Genomic DNA, 19,626 nt, shown 5'->3' on the forward strand with positions numbered 1-19,626 from the left:
GGTACATTAAAAAAAAATAATAAAGATATGTATGCCACAACTGGAGGATCATGTTTCAACAAGTGCCTTTCATTTTTCTTCAAGAGAAAAAACATTGTCTTTTGGATCATCAGCCCTAGTTTCTGCAATAACAGTTTTTATTTTCCCTTTTTTTAGAAGCTCTTATATAAGAATTGTCCAGAGTTGGAGGCGAGGTGACAAGTTCATAGCCCAGAAGGAACATTGTGTCTCCTCCAGGCTGTCAAAACATTAATCACTTCTCCAGTCATTTAGCTGGGATTCCCTAGAAAATCTCTGGCTCTTAATGAGCAGGGGAAACACACGGCTGAGAAGATTTGGACAGCTGCCTGTATGAGCCGAAAGCATACTGACAACAGAACCCAGATGTGTATCCTGAGTTGTGTTGATTGTATTGACAGTTGACAGTCAGGGTCTAGGACACAGTGCCTTTGACAAATCAACTCTCAACTTAAGTCTGTGTTTTTCCGAGTCAGGAGTTGTAGTAGAAATGAGTGTTTATTCTACATTAATAGCAACCACACAGTGTCTGTGTTAGAACTGTAGACTTTGGCTGGTTCCACTGTTAGGGGATGAAGCGAGCTAGAACGCCCAGCCAGTTCTACAGGGGGTTATCTGAGCCAGTCTGCACGGGTCTCTGAAGGCAGTGAGTCAGCACTTGTAAGGTTCCAAGGTGGTAGGGAACCAGAAAGACTGGTTTCTCCTAATTGCTGGCCTCAGAAGGCCTAGTGTGACTAATCAAGTCCTTTCTGGGCAGAGACAGTTCAAAAGTAAACAGAAAACAGATCCAACAGACTGCAGCTGAAATCTGTGGCTCTGGTTTGATGTGGTGGATGTATTCAATGTAGCCTAAGAGAAGGGAGGGACCTGGAGATCTGTGAATTTCTAAAAGGTTATGATCACTGTTCAAGTCTCTGAAAAAATCATATGCACTACTGGAGACTCGAAATCACCAAGGAATGATCTGGACCTTTGTAGGTCCAATGAGACTATGAAATGATAGTGGATAAAGACATTTTAATAAGATTGGATAAAAACAGGCCAACGATAGTCCTTAGAGTATTAATCATTCATGGCAATATGTTTCCAAATCTGTTTAAATCTTTTTAATTATTAAATCATTTTACTCTATTGAAAGCTTAAACTGCTCTTTTTAAAAAATAGCCACCTCTTTACAATTTGCTTCTTCCATTAAAAAAAATAGAAGCAGGAATATCAGCATAAAATACGTTTGTGACATTTCAAGCAGTTCTCATTTAAAACTACACATGTAGGTGCACTGAATTGAGATTTTGGGAGGGGGTGCTTTTGCAATTACAAGTAGATGGATGGGACCTGTAGCTGGTACAATTGTCTCCAGGCCTGATACAGCAGAGGTTGTATCACCCTGACTGCCGGAGTAGGAAGGCAAAGCTGAGTTGTGCAGAGGGAGTGTCTTCTGGAGGCACATGTAGCTGTCGCCCACGCAGACCAGCACATCAGCCAGCACTGATGGCCATTCTTCAACCTTTCACTCCCAAGCAAGGAGCAGCAGGTGCTGCCCAGGGTCCTGCTCAGCCTTTACTGCATACACAGAAGCACAGAGCCAGGAACTCTGGGCTCCATTTCTATTTCCTGGATCAGGAATTGTCAACATTCTTGGGCAATCACACATGAAGCCTTATAAGGCATCTGATTAGCTACTTTATTTTAAACGGAAGCACAGAAGCACCTCTGAAAGGAGGTTGCTCCATATTGTGCCCACCCCCACCTTTAATGGTATAGGAGCACGGAGTGTTAACTCAGCGATTTTTCTCTTTGTGAACCCCATAGTTTTTTTCACTCCTAGGACAGGCCCAACAGAAATAGGAGCTGAGCATTGTTTTGCTGTTCCTGATACTTTTAATACTGTTTTTTCTCAACTTGTCCTAGTCTTTTCAGATGTTAAGGCACCAAGGACTCAACCAAGCTTGCATCAGTGATGTCTGAGGCTTTGGAAATGAGAAAACCAATTAAAGTTCAAATTCATGTGACTTCATTCACAACATTTCTGTGTTCTGTGTATTTACTCTATTCTGTGTTTCATAAAGCTGTCAGCTGACCTGCATGTCATTCCCATGTCTCGTTTGGGTTCACTGAATGGGGCCAATTTGATTGAAATCAAATTAAGACGCAGCTTAATTAAGATTAAGATACAGTGGTCAAGATACAGCTTGGGAGCTTGGGCTGCCTGTTTGCTCTGTCTTTAAGCTTTCCTATCCTGTCTCTGGCTCCTAACTCCAGCTTCCTGCTAATGCAGACTTGGGGTAAGATACAAGTGTGGGTCTTTGCTATCTTACCTATGAGGCAGATAAGCATGGGGCTCCTGTCTCCTGGCTTTGGCCTGCTCTGTATCTGGATGTAAGGAGTGAACCAGAGGACGGGCATTCTTCCTCTCTCTGTGTCTGTTTGCTCTGAAAATAAAAAAGTCAAAACAAAAGTGGCTGAATTAGAAATTTCAGACTTGGGGACTATGGAAGCTTGCAATATTTTCTTAAATAACAGCATGCAATGCTGTTTGACTCAGAGTGTTTCAGTAAGTAATGCTCTAGACTTTATTTCTAGCTATAAAGCTAGACTAACCCCATGGCCAAAGACCAGCAGGCAATTCACCAATGTCTTTCCCTGGTTTTGCCAATGCCAGGCTAGAACAACACAGGCGAATTATGAAACTCCTCTGGGTTTTGTCACAGAAAACCAGGGGGAATTAACAGACTGGGCCAGGAGGTGGTACTGAGGTGGGATTATGAAACATAGTCGCTCTAAGTAGTCATGACAATAACATCTTTTTAGAGGGAACAACAACACCTTTATAGCCTCTGATAGGACATTTGATGTGCTTCCAAACCTGTGTGTTTCCCACTGAAAGAAGGCTGGGACCTCTTGACTGGGAGGGCCTGCTCTCCATATTTCAGAAGTGCCAAAATAACAAGCAATGTCTGGCTGAGTGATTTTCCACATTTGTCTTGTTTAATGGAAGAGGCTTGTTTTACCACAAACAGTTATGGGAACTGTTTACCTTGGGTGGACTGGTCCGTCTGGGCTGAGAGGGCCTTCTCACTCTGCTTTCTGGCCAAGGTGGGAATTTGAGATTTGATGCCAAAGACTTCCTGGTTCTGTTGAGGCATGCTGTATTTGGGTAAGTTTGGGGAGCAGCAGGGAGTAATAGCAGTAGCTTGCGGAGGGAAAAAGCACACTTTAAATATTAACTGTTTAAAAATATTTTAGAACTAGTTTATTTTTGTTTGAAAGTCAGAGACAGAGATGTACGCACACACAGATAGTGGCAGAGCGGGGGGAGCGGAGGGAGAAGGAGAGGGAAGGGGAAGAGAGGGAGAGATTGAAATTGATTTTAATGTAAGGGTCACTTCCCAAATGCCGGCTATAGCCAGGGCTAGGCCAGGCCAAAGCTTGAAGCCCAGAACTCAATTCTGGTTTCTTGCCAGTTGGCTAGCCAGGACCCATCTACTTGAGCCATCACCTGCTGGCTTTCAGAGCACTCCCAGCAGGAAGCTGCAATCAGAAGTGGAGCTGGGACTTGGGCTCAGGCACTCTGATAGGGAATACACGAGTTCCAACCACTGTGCCAAACAACCTGTGCCAGCTATAACCATGAAGCTGAGCATGCTGTTTTATCTTAAGACGACTATTGCCTGGACTGACTAGGGAAGGCTCTAGCCTGAAACTATTCTGTGAAGCAATGGAAGCCCTTTGTGAGTCTCTTGGTTCAAACCATGAGGAGAAGCACTAGAGGTGAACTGAACACAGTTCTCAGCAAACACACACACACACACACACACACACACAGAGTACATGGGCTCTAAATGGGTGTCTGAATGTGAGATGAGTTTGGCTGCTGGAAGTAGGTCTTACTTTTTTTTATCATTCCATTACTTTCTGTACTCAGAGCATATGTGCAGTGAGGAGTCATGGCTTTACTCACAGGCTCTAGAGGCAAAAGGCCTTGGGTTTAAATCTTGCTCCTACCCATTACCTGGAAGTGACATTAGCTACACTGAGTTCCCTATGCAAAATGGGAGTCAATAAATGAATGTATATGAAGCACCAAAATGATATCCAGCACCAAGTAGGTGCTCAATAAAATATTCACTATTTTAATTTTCCTCTTTCTTTTGGAATTCTAAGTGATGCTATCTGACCACTAATTTGTGGCATGATTGATGCTTCCGGTTAGAGAGGGAGACATACGTGAATGTGTCCTTTGTTCGTCTTAACTCAGGTGTATCCATAGCTGTGTACAAAAGCAGCAAAGGGCCCATTAAATGCTGAAACATTTATGAAGTCACTTCTCAGAGGTCATCATTCTGCTTCAGTGCTATTGGCAGATCAGTCTAAATGTAATGTCCTCCTGTCCTTTTAAAAATGTTTATTTATTTATTTTCAACTCCTTGAGCAAGAGCCAGTGAGCAGGCACACTCCCATCTGATGATTCTGATGGGTTAAAAGCCTGTGATGGTACGGTGTGAGCTTGTAATCAGGGAATCCCAACGGAACTTGAGCTGTGGTTATGCATCAAGGTGAAGGAATTCACCATGGGGGAAGGGTTTGGGGTGAAGCGGGGAGAATCCCAGTACCTATGAAATTGTGTCATGTAATACAATGTAATTAGTGAATAAATGAATAGAAATAAATAAATAAATAAAATGCAAAAAAAAAAAAAAAAAAGCCTGTGATGGCCAGGCCACGCTGGGCTGTGCTGGGTCAAGGCCAAAGCCAAAAGCCAGGAACTCAAGAGAGCTCTTCCCAAGGGGTGGAAGTTGGATTCAGGTGCCACAGGTGGGCACAGAACCCGGCAACTCTGATTTGGGGTATGGGCATCTTAACTATCAGCTAATCTAAATCCCCGTCCTCAACGTTTTAAAACTCTTGCTGTTCATCTGCTCTAGTGAGCTGTACGCCGAGCACCTTCCTGTCTTGGATGCTAACTGCTTCCCAAGGCCCATATTGCAGATCACACTAGTGGAATCCAGGCTCCCCATGGTACTCCCTCTACCTTTGGTTCCTTCTTCCATTAGGTATTTATTATGGCCCTTACAAAGCTCATGGAAAATGCAGATTTTAAATAAATGGGTATGGATTTAGGAAATCCATGTATACCAGAATAAAGGTTGCTTAATTCTATTCTCCATGAAATTTGTGAAGTGCCTGCGTACAAGTTCTCTCTATGTACAAGTCAACGCATCAGGCACTGGGGCTGCAAAGATGACTGAAGTTTTCCATACAGGGACCATATCTCAGATGTTAGAGGGGAAGAGGAACATAGATTGATAACTTCAAGTACTAGAAATGTGAACTTTAGAGGCTAATGTGGTAGCATATCATGCAAATCCTCTGCCTGCGGCACAAGGATCCCATATGGGCACTGGTCCATGTCCCAGTTGCATCACTTGCATTCCAGCTCCCTGCTTATGGTCTAAGAAAGCAGTGGATGATGGCCCAAGGCTTTAAGTCCCTACACCCACATGGGAGACCTGAAAGAAGTTCCTGGCTCCCAGCTTGAGACCAGGTCAGCTCTAGCTTCTGTGGCCATTGAGGGAGTAAACCAGCTAGTGCAAGATCTTTCTCTATAACTCTGACTTCTAGTAAAGTAAATAGATACGCAAATAAAAAAGGAAGGAAGAAATGTGGACTTTGAACCTGAGTGCTAAGGCTCAGCTTTCGGTTCTACTGGCTGTGTGATCTCGGACAAGTAACAACTTTTTTGGCTTCCATTCAGCTGTGGCCTGAGGCTGGGGGTTGCTTCCAACCCAAGAGGATGGAAAGCAACGGCTGGCCTAGAGCAGAGCTGCTCAGCATCAGTGCAGAGCTGGTGTAGACTGGCTTGTCTTGATCTATCTCACACCCAGAAGGAGTCTTGCCTTGTTCCTCGGACCACACCTTCTCTGTAGCAGCACCTCTGGTTGTCCTGCATTCTTAGTCTCTGCCCTCATTTCCAGCCAAGCCCCAGGGTCTTTTGGAGTAGAGGTCCTGCCTGGCTTTTGCTGCTCTATCCTGACAGTCTCGATTACCCAAACAAGGTTCCGGCTCCAAGGTACCCAGAATCTGTCGCGCTCAGGGTCTCCAAGTGTTCTTTGTTCTACTAGTCTCCATTACCATGCTTATTCCACCTTTGGCAGCCACCCACCTGCTCATCACTGCATTCTGTAGACCCTGTGTACTTGGAGGGTCTCTTCTAATTGACTGGATCCCGAGTGCCTGGCCCTCCAGGGCAGGTGCTAAATCTCGGCCTTCACCTCACTTTCAGATTACGCACAACCATTTAACCCTCCCTACTGACAGAGGGTAAAGGCCTGAGTTAGATATTCTGTGTGCTGTTCATGAACTGACCTAGTTTAGTTGGTCAGTTGAGTTGCTGGGTCAAAAGAATTTGGGAGGGGTGTGTACTTCGAGGTAGCCATGATAAATGACTGTGTAAGCATATATATGGATAAAAAGTTTGTTACATGGTGTCAAAGTGAAGGAAATTTCTTCGCTAATTTATCTTCCTGGATCATTGGTCTTCCCTAAATACATGATATACATTGTCCCACTGCTTCTAAATTACTCTAACGGTCCCATCATTGTGATTCTAGTTTTTCCTTTGAGTTTTAGCCATGTATTTTTCTTTCTCAGTATTTGCTGGCAGGTTAAGTGTTTCAGTAAGCCATGGGGTTTTCCTCTGACCCACCCTCCCATTCCTGTTTCTTTGCTTCTCAGAATTTTCCAAAACTTGAATATCATTTAAATGTCAGCCCAAAGAATTTCTCTTCCTGTGGATTCAATTCTGTTGAATATGGCCGCTTTCATTTTGAATCAGGAATCCAATCGTCTCCATTACGATAATAACCTCCAAGCTTTATTACAGGCGAGGGTGTCGTGCAAGTAAGTCAGTAGTGAAAGGGAAATAAAGGGCATAGTATAATCTCCATGCTTTTAATGATGCAACCTAATTTTCATTAGACCTCATGTAGCTGCCTAATTTCCATTAGGCGCGTGCTGATTTCTTTCAGCCTCATACATGGAGACTATTTTCTTTTCCCTTCAGTTCTGTGTGGTACTTAGATTTAATTGGAAACTTAATTATAAGTGCTTGAAGTTGTCTGCAGAGCGTTTTTCTTTTGTGAATGATTCTATTATTCATTTTTATGGTATGCATTTATTTTCTTGATTGAAATCCTTTTCATTTTCATTAGCAGCTGACAGTGGAAGGGTTTTAAAGCACCTTTGTGCGTGTCCTCTCAAAGTCCACTACAGCTCGGTGAGGTAGGCAGAACTGGGATGACTCCTATGCTGGTAATGAGGAAATAATGGTGGAAGGCAGGGTGGAGGACAGTGTAGGAAGGGCTGTGAGAGGTGCCTGAGAGCCGGCACTGCGTGGTGCTTTGATGTTGCTGACTGCGTGCTTCTAGGCCGACTGGTTAACCTCTTCAGATCTTTTTCTTCACACTAAAGAGGGAAGGGATTTAGATTCAGGCTTTCTTCCAGCCCCAACTTGGAATGATTGATGCCTGTTGAAGCAGATATTTTTCATATTCCCCTTCCCTGGTTCCCCATAAGCATGAAAGACATCTTTAGGCCCAAGAGTTGAAGCCAACCAACCCTGAAATGGTCCAAGGAATACTTCTGGGCTGGGAGAGCCAGACATGTAGGGGGAAGTGGTTTGTTCATGCAAAGGTGCCCTGGATATTCATTCTAGGTAGGAACCTGGATATGAAGACTTCTGGCTCATTGCAATAAAATGTGGAAAAATTAGAGGTTGGGATAAAGTTGGAAAGAATCTTAAGATTTATTTATTTTTATTGGAAAGGCAGTTAGTTATACAGAGAGGAGGAGAGACAGAGAGGAAGATCTTTCATCTGCTGATTCACTCCCCAAGTAGCTGCAATGGTTAGTGCTCAGCCGATCTGAACCAGGACCCAGGAGCTGGGAGCTTCTTCTGGATCTCCTACATGGGTGCAAGGTCCCAAGGCCTTGGGCTATCCTCTACTGCTTTCCCATGCCACAAGCAGAGAGCTGGATGGGAAGTGGGGCTACCGGGACGAGAATCAGTGGCCATATGGGATTCCGGCTTGTACAAGGTAAGGACTTAAGCTGCTAGGCTATTGTGCTGGGCCCTAAAAAGAGTCTTCTTTTAGAGAAGAGAAATACCGTGTATAATTACAAAGCTTCATTGAATGTGGGTTAATAGAAATGTGCCAACCAGTAAAATTTTGGGGAAAAAACCCTGAAAAATTGAATGGCCTTTTGGAAAAAATAATGAATTTACTAATCTTTGTATAGAGTCTTCTGTAACACTTTGGAAAGGAGAAACCTTGCTCTTTCTCTTACTGTATTAGAGTCAATGTTTTGGTACTAATGCTCAGAAAAGGGTAAAGCTATAGTAATATCTGTGTTGCCACACATAATCCAGACAAATTTGAATTGCAGTGCTCATACAGTGGGGTGTGTGTATGCGTGTTATTCAATATCTAGTGGCTTTGTGGCTTTCACTGGTCATGCAATGCTTTCCTTCGTCCCCGTTAGAGTCATCATCTTTTCTAAAGCATTGGTAATCACCAATGGAAATATTGCAGAATCATTGGAAAATCTAACTAATGGGTAAGTGAGGTCAACTCAGTGTGGGCAAGGAGCCTGCCTATGTCATTCACCTTTGTACCTGAGCATCTGGCAAAAAGTAGACCCTCAATAAAATTGTGGACAGATAAAGAGTATTTTTCCTAGAATTAAAATAACCATGAATGTAGCAAACTACTGGGGAGAACTGTTGTATTCTGCCACAGCTGAGTAACATAAGAAATGACCTCTCTGAGGTTAAGTTGCATGGAATATTTCAGCGATGGTATTTAGTGAAGCTCTTTCCTTTATCTCTGAGATCATGAAGTTATGGAGTGTCCCTGGTTTGTTACTGGACAGGACATAGTTTCTATAGCTATGTGGCCAGGAACTTCTGCTTCTGTAGGAAATTTTAAAAAGCAAATATCCCATACAGAGGTTGGCAAGGACACTAGAAATATCATGGTCTCAGTGCCTGGAAATCAACCAAGTGTGAAATTTCCATGTGAGACTCCCCTGTGGTCTTAGACTGAAGCTCCAAAGCAGAGCACAGGAGGGGACAAGTACCTCCACTTTCTCTTTCTTCTCAAAAAAATATTTATTTATTTGAAAGGCAGAGTTATAAACAAACACCACACACACACACACACACACACACACACACACACACACACACACAGAGACATTTCTTATCCAATGGTTCACTCCCTGGATAACTGGAGCTGGGCCGGGAGCCAGGAGCTTCTTCTGGGTCTCCCATGTGGATGGCAGGGATCAAGGGCTTTGGATCATCTTCAGCTACCTTACTGTGTGTAACAACAGAGAGGGAAGAGGAGCAGTTGGGACTTAAACAACATCCACATGGGATGTTGGGTGTTGTAGATGGAGGCCTAACCTACTGCACCACAGTACTGATCCCAAATATATACACATTCTATTCAGAGTAATTACAGTAACATTAGGGCTGGTAAGAGGTGCCTAAAAAAAATTTTTTTTTGAATGTGTGATTTCTTACCCACCTCCCACAAGAGAGTCCTTGGGAGGATTTTTTAAAAAGATTTATTGTATTTTTATTAGAAAGTTAGATATACAGAGAGGAGGAGAGACAGAGAGGAAGATCTTCTGTCCGATGATTCACTCCCCAAGTGAGCGCAACGGCCGGTGTTACGCCTATCCGAAGCCAGGAGCCAGGAACTTCTTCCAGGTTTCCCACACGGGTGCAGAGTCCCAAGGCTTTGGGCTGTCCTCGAGTGCTTTTCCCAGGCCACAAGCAGGGAGCTGGATGGGAAATGGAGCTGCCAGGATTAGAACCAGCGTCCATATGGGATCCCGGCACGTTCAATGCGAGGACCTTAGCCGCTAGGCCACACCACCGGGCCGGGGGGGTGGTTTTTTTAAATAAGAGTTTTATTTAGATGTGGCTCATCTACCATCAAATCCACCATTTTCAAGTGTGTAATTCATCGGCTTCGTAAATATTTCCAAAGTTGCACAATCATCACTACACTGTATTTTATTGATTTAGAGAGACAGAAGCAGAGATCTCCCATTTGCAGATTTATTCCCCAGATGCCTGCAAAGCCAGGGCTGGGTCAGACTGACACCAGCAGCTCAGAACTCAATCTGAGTGTTCCATGCTGGTGGCACAGACCCTAGTATTTGACCCGTTATCTACTGCCTCCCAGGTTGCACATTAACAGGAAGCTGGAACTGGGAGTAGAACTGGAACTCAAACTCAGGCATTGTGATATGGGATTAGAGTGTCCCAGTTGGTGACTAATTGCTCCGCCCATGCCTGTCCCACAATCTAACTTTAGAACATTTTTATCTCCCTTGAAAAAAACTTGTTATTCATTCCCAACCACCCCCTGTCTCTTCTCCCAATCCCTGGTGATAACTGACTGCTTTCTGTCTTTGTGTACTGGCTTACTGGGGATACGTGTAATCCGTGGGCTTAACATGTGTGGCTTCTTTCCCTTAGAACAACATTGTCAAGTGTCATCCCTCTCACACCCTTTGCATGGCTGAATATACATTCATTGTGTGTCCATGTCACATTTTGGTTATCTAGTCATCTGTTGATGGACATTTGGACTATTTCCACTTTTGGGCTATTGTGAAGAATGCTGCTATGAACATTCATGTGTATGTTTTCTGTGTGGTCTTGGGGGAGAGGGGGTTTGATCTTTGTTCTCTGGAGTTTGTGAGCAAAGAGTATGGTTTGCTCCCTGTCTCGATGTGGAGCTGGTTGGAGCAATTCCTAAGAGTAAGGAGATGACAGCAGACTGCAGTGGGCAAAAGCTACCATTTTGTAGTGAGTGGGTGGGTTAAAGTTTGTGTTTCATGTGGCCTGGAGTGGATATCATGGCAGGTGTAATAACCACCTTGAAAAGACCCTGCCCAAGAATATTGTCTGTGTGGAGGATTATTAGCTTAGGATGAGCTATTGGAGACTCTTGAATGGTTACCAGGAGGTTGTCATCTACTGAGGGAGCACGAATGTATTTGAGAATCTCGGTGGGGTTAAGGGGTTTTCTAGAAAACACTTATGATCTCCTTACATAAGAGTCAGTTGCCACAGAAGACACCATGGTCACATGCATCAGCATTAGCAATATAATGAAGACCTTTTTGCTTCTTTTCTTCTCCTTTACCCTTCAGTTGAGGAGGAACAACAACTAATAGTGATGGGGATGTGGCAGGAGAAAGAATGTGTTCCACTTCCCCACTGTTGTAGAATGTGCGACCTGATCTAGACTGTGGGAGAGAAAGATTCAAAGGAGAGAAAACAACGGGGCTTGAACAGTAAAGATTCGAACATGTTTAATACCTTGAAACAAGATTCTGGCGACAATCTAAAGAATCCAGCCCAGTGAATAAACAAGTTTTTGTCAGAGTGAAGTTATCTCTGCATTTGCATTGCATAGGGTTTCTTGGTCCTCAGAACCATGTCAGCAGTTCTTTGCTGAATAAAGCTGCCCAACAAAGGGCTTTGTCCCTTTTATCACAGATGTAAGCACCATCTGTTTCCAGGTGACAGTGATGGGTTCAGAGGTGATCGCGTGATTCGAGTGGAGTCCCCTGCCCAGGGAGGGATTAGGAGGTAGAAAGGAGTTCCCCTTCTGTGATCATGAGCTGTGAACACCACGTGCTTCTGTTGCTTCCAGGATTGTCTTTCCTTCCATGTGGCAAGAACTTGCTGGAAGATGAAGCAACCTAGAGAGATGTGAGTTGAGAGACAGACACAGAAACTAATTTGTGGTTCTAGTGCTTGATGAAGAGGAAAAGATGCACAGATTGCTCCCTTTGAAGTCATTAGCGCATGGCGTTGAGTTATTCACACTCCTCAGTTCCTGGCATCTATGACTTACGGCATGTGGAAGAGGCCAATGAAGTCTCTCATTTTAAAATTTATTGTTTCTGTTTTATCTCATTTCTTCTTTCATCCTTCTCCTACCACAGGCATCTGCTTAAATGGATTGATGTAATTTCAATAGAACATAGAAATCCAAGAACATATTTATTCATCATTTTACAGATGCATATGCTTGCTTTTAAAGTTTCATTTATTTTAAAGGCAGAGCAACAGTGAGCAAGAGGGAGAGAACTAAATCTTCTGTCTTCTAGTTTAATGTCCAAATGCGTGCAACAGCCAGGGGTGGGCCAGGCCAAGCCAGGAACCCAGTGTGCTCCTTCTATGTCTCCCCTGGGGGTGAGCATTACATGCTTGCACATCATCTGCTGCCTCCCAGGATCCCATTGGTAGGAAATTGGATCTGAAGTGGAGTACCTGAGATTCAAACCAGGTTCTGATAGGAGATGTGGGCATCTCAAGCAGCGGCTTAATCCACTGCATCACCACATCTAAGTCAATGACACTGTATTGTGGACTTTGGTAGGATTCTTTCTGTTGTTTTTAATCTGATACTGTATGGTGATGTTCTCACATTCCTATATGCAACTTGTTGGCCTGGCTATTGAGTTGCTTGTGGATCTTAGGTTGACTCAATCTCCCTGTTACCATAAAAAAAACCCAAAAAACACAACTATTGACATCTGCATGTTTATGTGCGGATATACCCAGAAGTAAAGATGTTGAAACTGATTTCTGGATGTTTTAGTTAATATAGAAATAAATATGTTCTCCTTTCTTGCCTAAGGCACTCAGCAACATGTTTGCGATGCTTATGGTTAAAGGACTCCTGCTGTATCTTTGCCTGTGGGGGGTAAAGGGTACCAGGCCCCACTCACTGGGTTGTCACTGACTTCCTTTGGAGAGGCCAACACAAAGCAGCCTTCTCCCCACCCCAAAACCCTCCATCTATCATCCATTATCTCAGACTCAAGACAAAGTTACTCCCGTTTCATTCTGTGGACAATATGAATCTGTAGGTATTGTTTTATTTAAAAAGTGTTTTCATAAAAAAAAAAATTCTGAGCTAGAAATGCAGTGCAGCAGTTGAAGCCATTGCTTGAGAGGCTGGTATCTCATAAGGGCACTGGTTCTAGACCTGGCTGCTCTACTTCTGATCCAGTGACCTGATTATGCCCCCGGGACCTGGAAAAGCAATGGAAGATGGCCAAGTGCTTAGGTCCCTGCCACCCAGGTGGGACACCAGAGGAGTTTCCTGGCTCCTGGCTGCCCCTGGCTAGTCCTAACCATTGCAGCCTTTTGGGGAATGAACCGTGGATGGAAGATCTATTCCTCTCTGTTTGTCAAATAGAGAAATAAATCTTAAAAACACTTTAAAATATATCTCAAATACTCAGAACATTTTGGAACTTCAATTATGCTTGCAACTTTCTAGAAACGGAAATATCTGCTAAAGCTAAAAATAGTTCACTGGATCAATCATCTTAATAATAACATCTTATTAAAACAATCTTTTCTCACCACAAGAATGCTAGTTATGAAACCTCGGTTAGGGAGATTTCCTTCTGCAGTGCATAGATCTTGCCCCAAGTGTTTTTGTTTACGGAACAGTTGGGGACTTTTCAGGCATCTTCCGGTGACATGTGAGGTCAAAATTCCTGAATTCGTACATAAGGATCAGTCAGTTGATGTAGCTGAAGAATAAGAATAACTCTATCCCTTGAGTGTCTGCTGTTGGTAATCAGATGAAACTCAGCAGAGATAAGTTCAATAAGTAGAAATGTAGAGCTAGTCATTGACATTAACAGACATTAAATAGGTTCAGGCGAAGGCAGGCATGATCAGGTAGCAATTCCCGCAGAAAACACGGAGAGGCTATGTGTGTGTCGGGGCAGGGGGCCCCGGGAAAGTCTTTTTTATTTTCGGCTCAATTTTGCAATGAAGTAAAATTGTTCCTATAAATGAAGTCTACTGTACTGAAAGAAAAGAAATACAGAGCAGTGTTGGGCCCGGCGGCGTGGCCTAGCAGCTAAAGTCCTTGCCTTGAACACCCCGGGATCCCACATGGGCACCGGTTCTAATCCCAGCAGCTCCACTTCCCATCCAGCTCCCTGCTTGTGACCTGGGAAAGCAGTCGAGGACGGCCCAATGCCTTGGGACCCTGTACCCGCGTGGAAGACCCGGAAGAGGTTCCTGGTTCCTGGCTTCGGATCGGCGCAGCACCAGCCAGCCGTTGCAGTCACTTGGGGAGTGAATCATCGGACGGAAGATCTTCCTCTCTGTCTCTCCTCCTCTCTGTATATCTGACTTTGTAATAAAAATAAATAAATCTTTAAAAAAAATACAGAGCTGTGTTAATTGATCTTAATACACAGCAACGGTCTGAACAGTCATCATGCTCCTGTGGAAACAAATCTCAACCGACAGGTGTCAGCAAGCAGAAGACAGCGAATCAAACAGGAAACTTAACAGGAAGCCTGGTTGGTGCCTTCTCATACTGGAAGTGGGTGGCTACCTGAAGTGGTGAAACTGTAATTACGAGGATAGGATGTAGGTGAGGAGGGAGGGGCGCATGAGTGCAGGGGTGCAGGCAAAGAGTCGGGAACAGTTTGCCTGCCAGAAATTGTTTTCCGGAGGATGCTTCAGGAAAGCTTATCTCGCAATACGACAGCCAAGATGGGGCCAGACCACCAGCGAACCCAGGAGAAGCTACAGAAGCCAGTCGGAGTCAGCGCTTTAGTCATCCAAGGTATGAAGGATGCCCTTGCTCCTCCCTCTCCCTGGAAGAAACTCCCCTAACCTTTGCTATGAAAGCGCTGGCAAACTGCTGCTCAGTGAGGCAGTTTCTTGGGGGAGCCCCGCCTTCTTACAACCACAAATAAAGCTCTCCTCTGAGCACCTCCTGCCTGACGCGGGTGGTTCAGTGACACCCCAAGCAGACAGACACCTTGTGTTTGCAGTGTCCCTGTCGATGGTAATCTTCAGGTGGAATTTAGATAATAGTCACCAGGGATAGGATGGACAAGATCCCTGTGTGGAAAAAGACATTGGACAATCTTATTTCCTCTAAGAAAACTGCATTTGTATTGAGCTGGGAAGGAGGCAAGCATATAAACAGGCTGGTGACCTGCTATGTTTTCATTTGTCAGTGTGTTGACTGGAGTTGAGATCTGAAAATAGTAGCTCATTTGAAAAAAATATCCCTCAGACTGCTAGCAGATAAAGCACTCATTGATGTATCTATGTCACAGTCTTATTTCTGTTTCCTCTCTGATCCTGGTACAATGGTGTGAAGGTCTCTTGCAAGTCAGCCATATTCCTTAACACCAGATAGACACAGAGACAAAGCAGAAGAGAATACTCAGGGAAAAAAAAATCAGGCTTTGAGAACTGAGTTGGCTGGGCTGCTGGCTGCCCAGAGACTGCACAGAGTCTGATGTTTGTGCGGCCTTGAGAGTCTTTCTTTCTTTTCTTTTTCTTTTTTTAACTGTGATTGGAGCTCAGGAGGTGACCTGGGTTAGTAACTATGGAGACTGATGTGTTTGCTGCTGAGGAGGTTCAGCACTGACAAATCACAACAGTCTTCCTCATGCAAGCAGGGCATCTATGCGTGCATCCCTTATTAAGCGGGATTTGAAGAATACAGGAATTAATGAAACTGAGGAATCCCAGGAACTTCTTAAAATGCAAGTGCCTAAGAGCAAACAGCAGTGAGAAAGGGCGAAAGGGCTTATAAAAGTGTGGAGACCAATGTTGCCTGTTATCTCCCGTTTTCTGCTTCTGGAATGTCCTGTCCACGCAGAAGGCGACTGGGCTCACCGTACAAGTCCAACGCCTACCTGTTACACAAAAGCTTCCAAATACAAGCTGCCACTTTTCTGACTGCATCAGACAGTTTCTGTGCCATGTCTGCTTGCAGTGGGTTACAGTGGGCTGAAGAGCTTCATTATGGCTCCCAGGGTTGTCCCACAAGGCTATGCATTTTGGGCTCTTGCCCATAGGCACCCAATGAAGGGGTCAGGTGGGGAGCTAAAACACACTCCCCTGACCACGACAGTCAATTGGCCACCTAGAAGAAACTGCAGGTGCCTTTTCTCACAAAGGATCAAATGGGTCCATTGTGGTTCTGATGGTCTCGGGTTGACATCAGTGAACTTGTACAGCTGTTAAAGGCACGAGTTTCTCAGAGCTCTTTCTCTTGCATTTCCCTGGGGAGCCTTGGCTTACATAAATGGCTGTTCACTTAAATACTGGCAAAGAATAGAAAGCAAAGGTGGAGTGTAGAGGAAGGAGAAGGCCTAGGAAAGCAAGGAGAAGCTACTGAACTGGAAAAGTAGAGGCCACTTACTGACTCTGCTTTTTTTTTTTTTTTTTTTTGCCTGTTTCCCAGAGCATCTTGGTTTTCCATGACATTTTTGGCTCCTAATCTGTAATTCAGTGCAAGGCAATTGAACACCAAGAAGAACACCATGGAAAATTAAAGGGCTTGGTTTGTGGGGCTGCACCAGCCTTGTTGGGTCCTGCCAGCTAACAGAGCTGGGCTGGGCTGGGGATTTAAATGAGGAGCACTGGGCTCTGTGTGGATCTGAGGTTATGAAAGTTACAGGGTGATCGTTGGGAGGTGATATGGACCCGTTCACTGGATCCTGGGGGGAAAAATCCCAAGACGATCATTCCCTTCCTCCACATAGCACCCACCCTAAGTTTACAAATGAGGTTTCCTTTCGTCCGCACTCAGGCATAGCTTTGTCATCTATGAGCCACTTCCGCAGGGGCTTCCCCCAGACTCCTGAATCAGTCAGGCCTGGCTGACCTCCTCACGTTCAATTTCTGTCTTTTTTTTTTTTTTAGAGTCAGTGACAACCATGCATGTGATATAAGAAGAAATCAGACTGCCACATTGTTTCCTCTTTCAAATTTCCCCTACCTCAATCCCCAAACCCAAAATACCATTAACTCACCACTTTAAAGGAAGTCATTGGGGAAGCTAAAACTTGCCTGAGTAGTGACTGTCACCCAATAGCAGTTGCAAAGACAAAGAAGGAATGAAGCAACCAAGGGAGTGAGGGAGGGGGAAAAGCAAAGAAGGAAAAGAAATAACAGAAAGGAAATGCAAAGCAAAGCAAGACCCCATCAGCATGATGGAAATATGGGGTTGGCACTGTGGCACAGTAGGCTAAGCCACTGCCTATCCCATCAGCATCCCACATGGATGCCAGTTCAATTCCTGGCTGCTTCTCTTGTGCTCCAGCTCCCTGCCAATGGCCTGGGAAACCAGTGGAAGACGGCCCAAGTGATTGGACCCGTTTACGCCAAAGGCAAGACTCATCAGCTGGGATAGACTTTGGAAGCTCAGAGGAAGTGAGAAGGCTCATCAATGCAACTGTTTCAAGAAAGGGTTTCATCCCTTCCATCCTTAACATGAGCACAGACCTCATCACCTTTCACATTTGGGTAGCAGTCACACAATAAAACCTTGGGATTAAATAGCAGAAACAGAAGGGCCTTTACTGAATAGCCTGAAAGCTCTCTATCCCCCAGTAGATTTGTTGGGTTTAAATAGACTCTGAGACACACAGACAACAAAAATGAAGATGCCTTGAAGCAAATATTGCACAACTTGCAACTTGTGGTTTGTAGTGTGGGATGGCAAAGAGATTCTTTCAACTTTAGTAGTTACATTGTTTGTGAAATGGGGAAGATAATGATACTCAATGGGCTTACTATGAAGTGTAAGTGAGATAATCCATATAAAATAGGTGTGTAGCACAGGGCATAGGGCTCAGTAAACCTTTGCTGTCATTGTGTTTTGGCTCAGTGCTTTAGCTTATAGGTGCCAGTGCATGTATGTCTGTCTTTGGATCCTGACTTTATTACTTACTGGTGTTACAGCTTTGAACATGTTACTTAACCTCTCTGTTCTCCCATTTCCTAAATGTTAAATGGGAGAGGAACTATCACTTTTCTGTATTGTTACTGTGAGAGTTAAATAGGTAAGTCTTCCAGGCATGCCATAACCATGTATTAAGTGTTAACTATTTTCATTATTCTGTAACTAGGACTTTGTGGATCAAATGGTTCTCCTTATCTTCTTTCATATGCCAAGTCATGGGTTGTTCAGATTATGAGGGTTATCCTCTCAAAATGTAAGCTATTAGGAAAGTCTAAATTCATAACATACTTGGGATATGATTCCTTTTCTCCCAGAGGGGACATACAGTGTTGGAAGAAGAAGCTCTTCTGAGGCAACAGCCCCGATAGGCACTGGCTCCTGACTGGCTCTTCCCTAACTGAGTCCTGAGCTTAGGCATGGCCTCGTGAGTCTTGTGGAAGTGTTGAAATGCCAGGGACTTGTTGAGAAAGATCCATGGACTCAGGAAGGCTCCCAGTAGAACAGAGCAGAACTCCCAGCCCAATTTGCTAACTTCTGACAGTATTGGAGTCTAGAATTGAAATTCATTCTTTCTAATTTTTGATAGAAAGATTTGTCTTCCTTTTTGAGCACCTCTCTTTTCAGTTATCTTCTATTCTTTATTCTCATCTATGATGATTTAATTTAAATATCAACTCTTTGAAGGTTCTGATTGCTGGTGAAGCATATCCTTCCTAGGGTTGTCTAAGTGTGATTAGCATTTGCATTAGTAGATAAAGATAAGCTCTTAAGAGTATGCTCTGGGGGAGGGGGCATACTCCCATCTATTGAGGGCCAGAATTCAGTAGCCTCCCCATCTCCCTAGCTACAGTTATACTTCCTGTGGGTTCAGTTACCTACGGTTAGCTGTGCAACTAAAATGTTAAGTGGAAAGCTCCTGAGAAAAACACCTCATAACTTTTAAGTTGTATGTTGCTCTGCATGTCCTGCTCCATTCTGCCTGGGACCTGAATCAGTCCTCCGTTCATTATATCTGCACTGTATATACTACTTGCCTTTCATTTTATTATAGTAGGTAATTTATCACTTACCTACTTCTGTAAATTAAACTTAATCTAACAAGCTATGTGTAAGGGCTGGTGCAATGGCTCAACTGGCTAACCCTCTGCTTGCAAGCACTGGCATCCCATATGGGCACTGGTTCATGTCTAGGCTGCTCCACTTCCTACTCAGCTCTCTGCTTGTAGCCTGAGAAGGCAGCATAGGATGGCCCAAAGCCTTGGGACCTTGTGTCTTCATGAGAGACCCAGATGTCGCTACTGGATCCTGGCACTGGATTGGCTCAGCTCCAGCTGTTGCATCTATTTGGGGAGTGAACGAGCAGATGGAAGATCTTTGCCTTTGTCTCTTGTTTCTGTAAATCTGCCTTTCCAATAAAAATAAATAAATAGTAAAGAAAGAATTTGTAATGAAAAAGCAGCTTCTTTAGAATTTGGTACTGTTATTTCAGGTATTCACTGGAGTCACAGAACATATTCCCTGCTGATGAGGGTGTGGTGATGGGGACCATAGTAGAAAAAAAAGTCAGAGGAAAGTCAAATTTTCTCTCTCTCTTTTTTAAAATAGCAAATCTGTCTTTTCCAGTCCTGAGATAAGAGCTTCTACATTTCAGGCCTTCACAATGCCCGTTTTCCTGGCCTCCACCATCACATGAGTCAATTCTTATCATAAAGTTCCTCTTCTATGTCTATGTATATTTTGCTGACTTTGTTTCTGGAGAAAATGACAAACA

This window comes from Ochotona princeps, chromosome 5 (genome assembly GCF_030435755.1).
Source record: "Ochotona princeps isolate mOchPri1 chromosome 5, mOchPri1.hap1, whole genome shotgun sequence".
Taxonomy (NCBI): Eukaryota; Metazoa; Chordata; class Mammalia; order Lagomorpha; family Ochotonidae; genus Ochotona; species Ochotona princeps.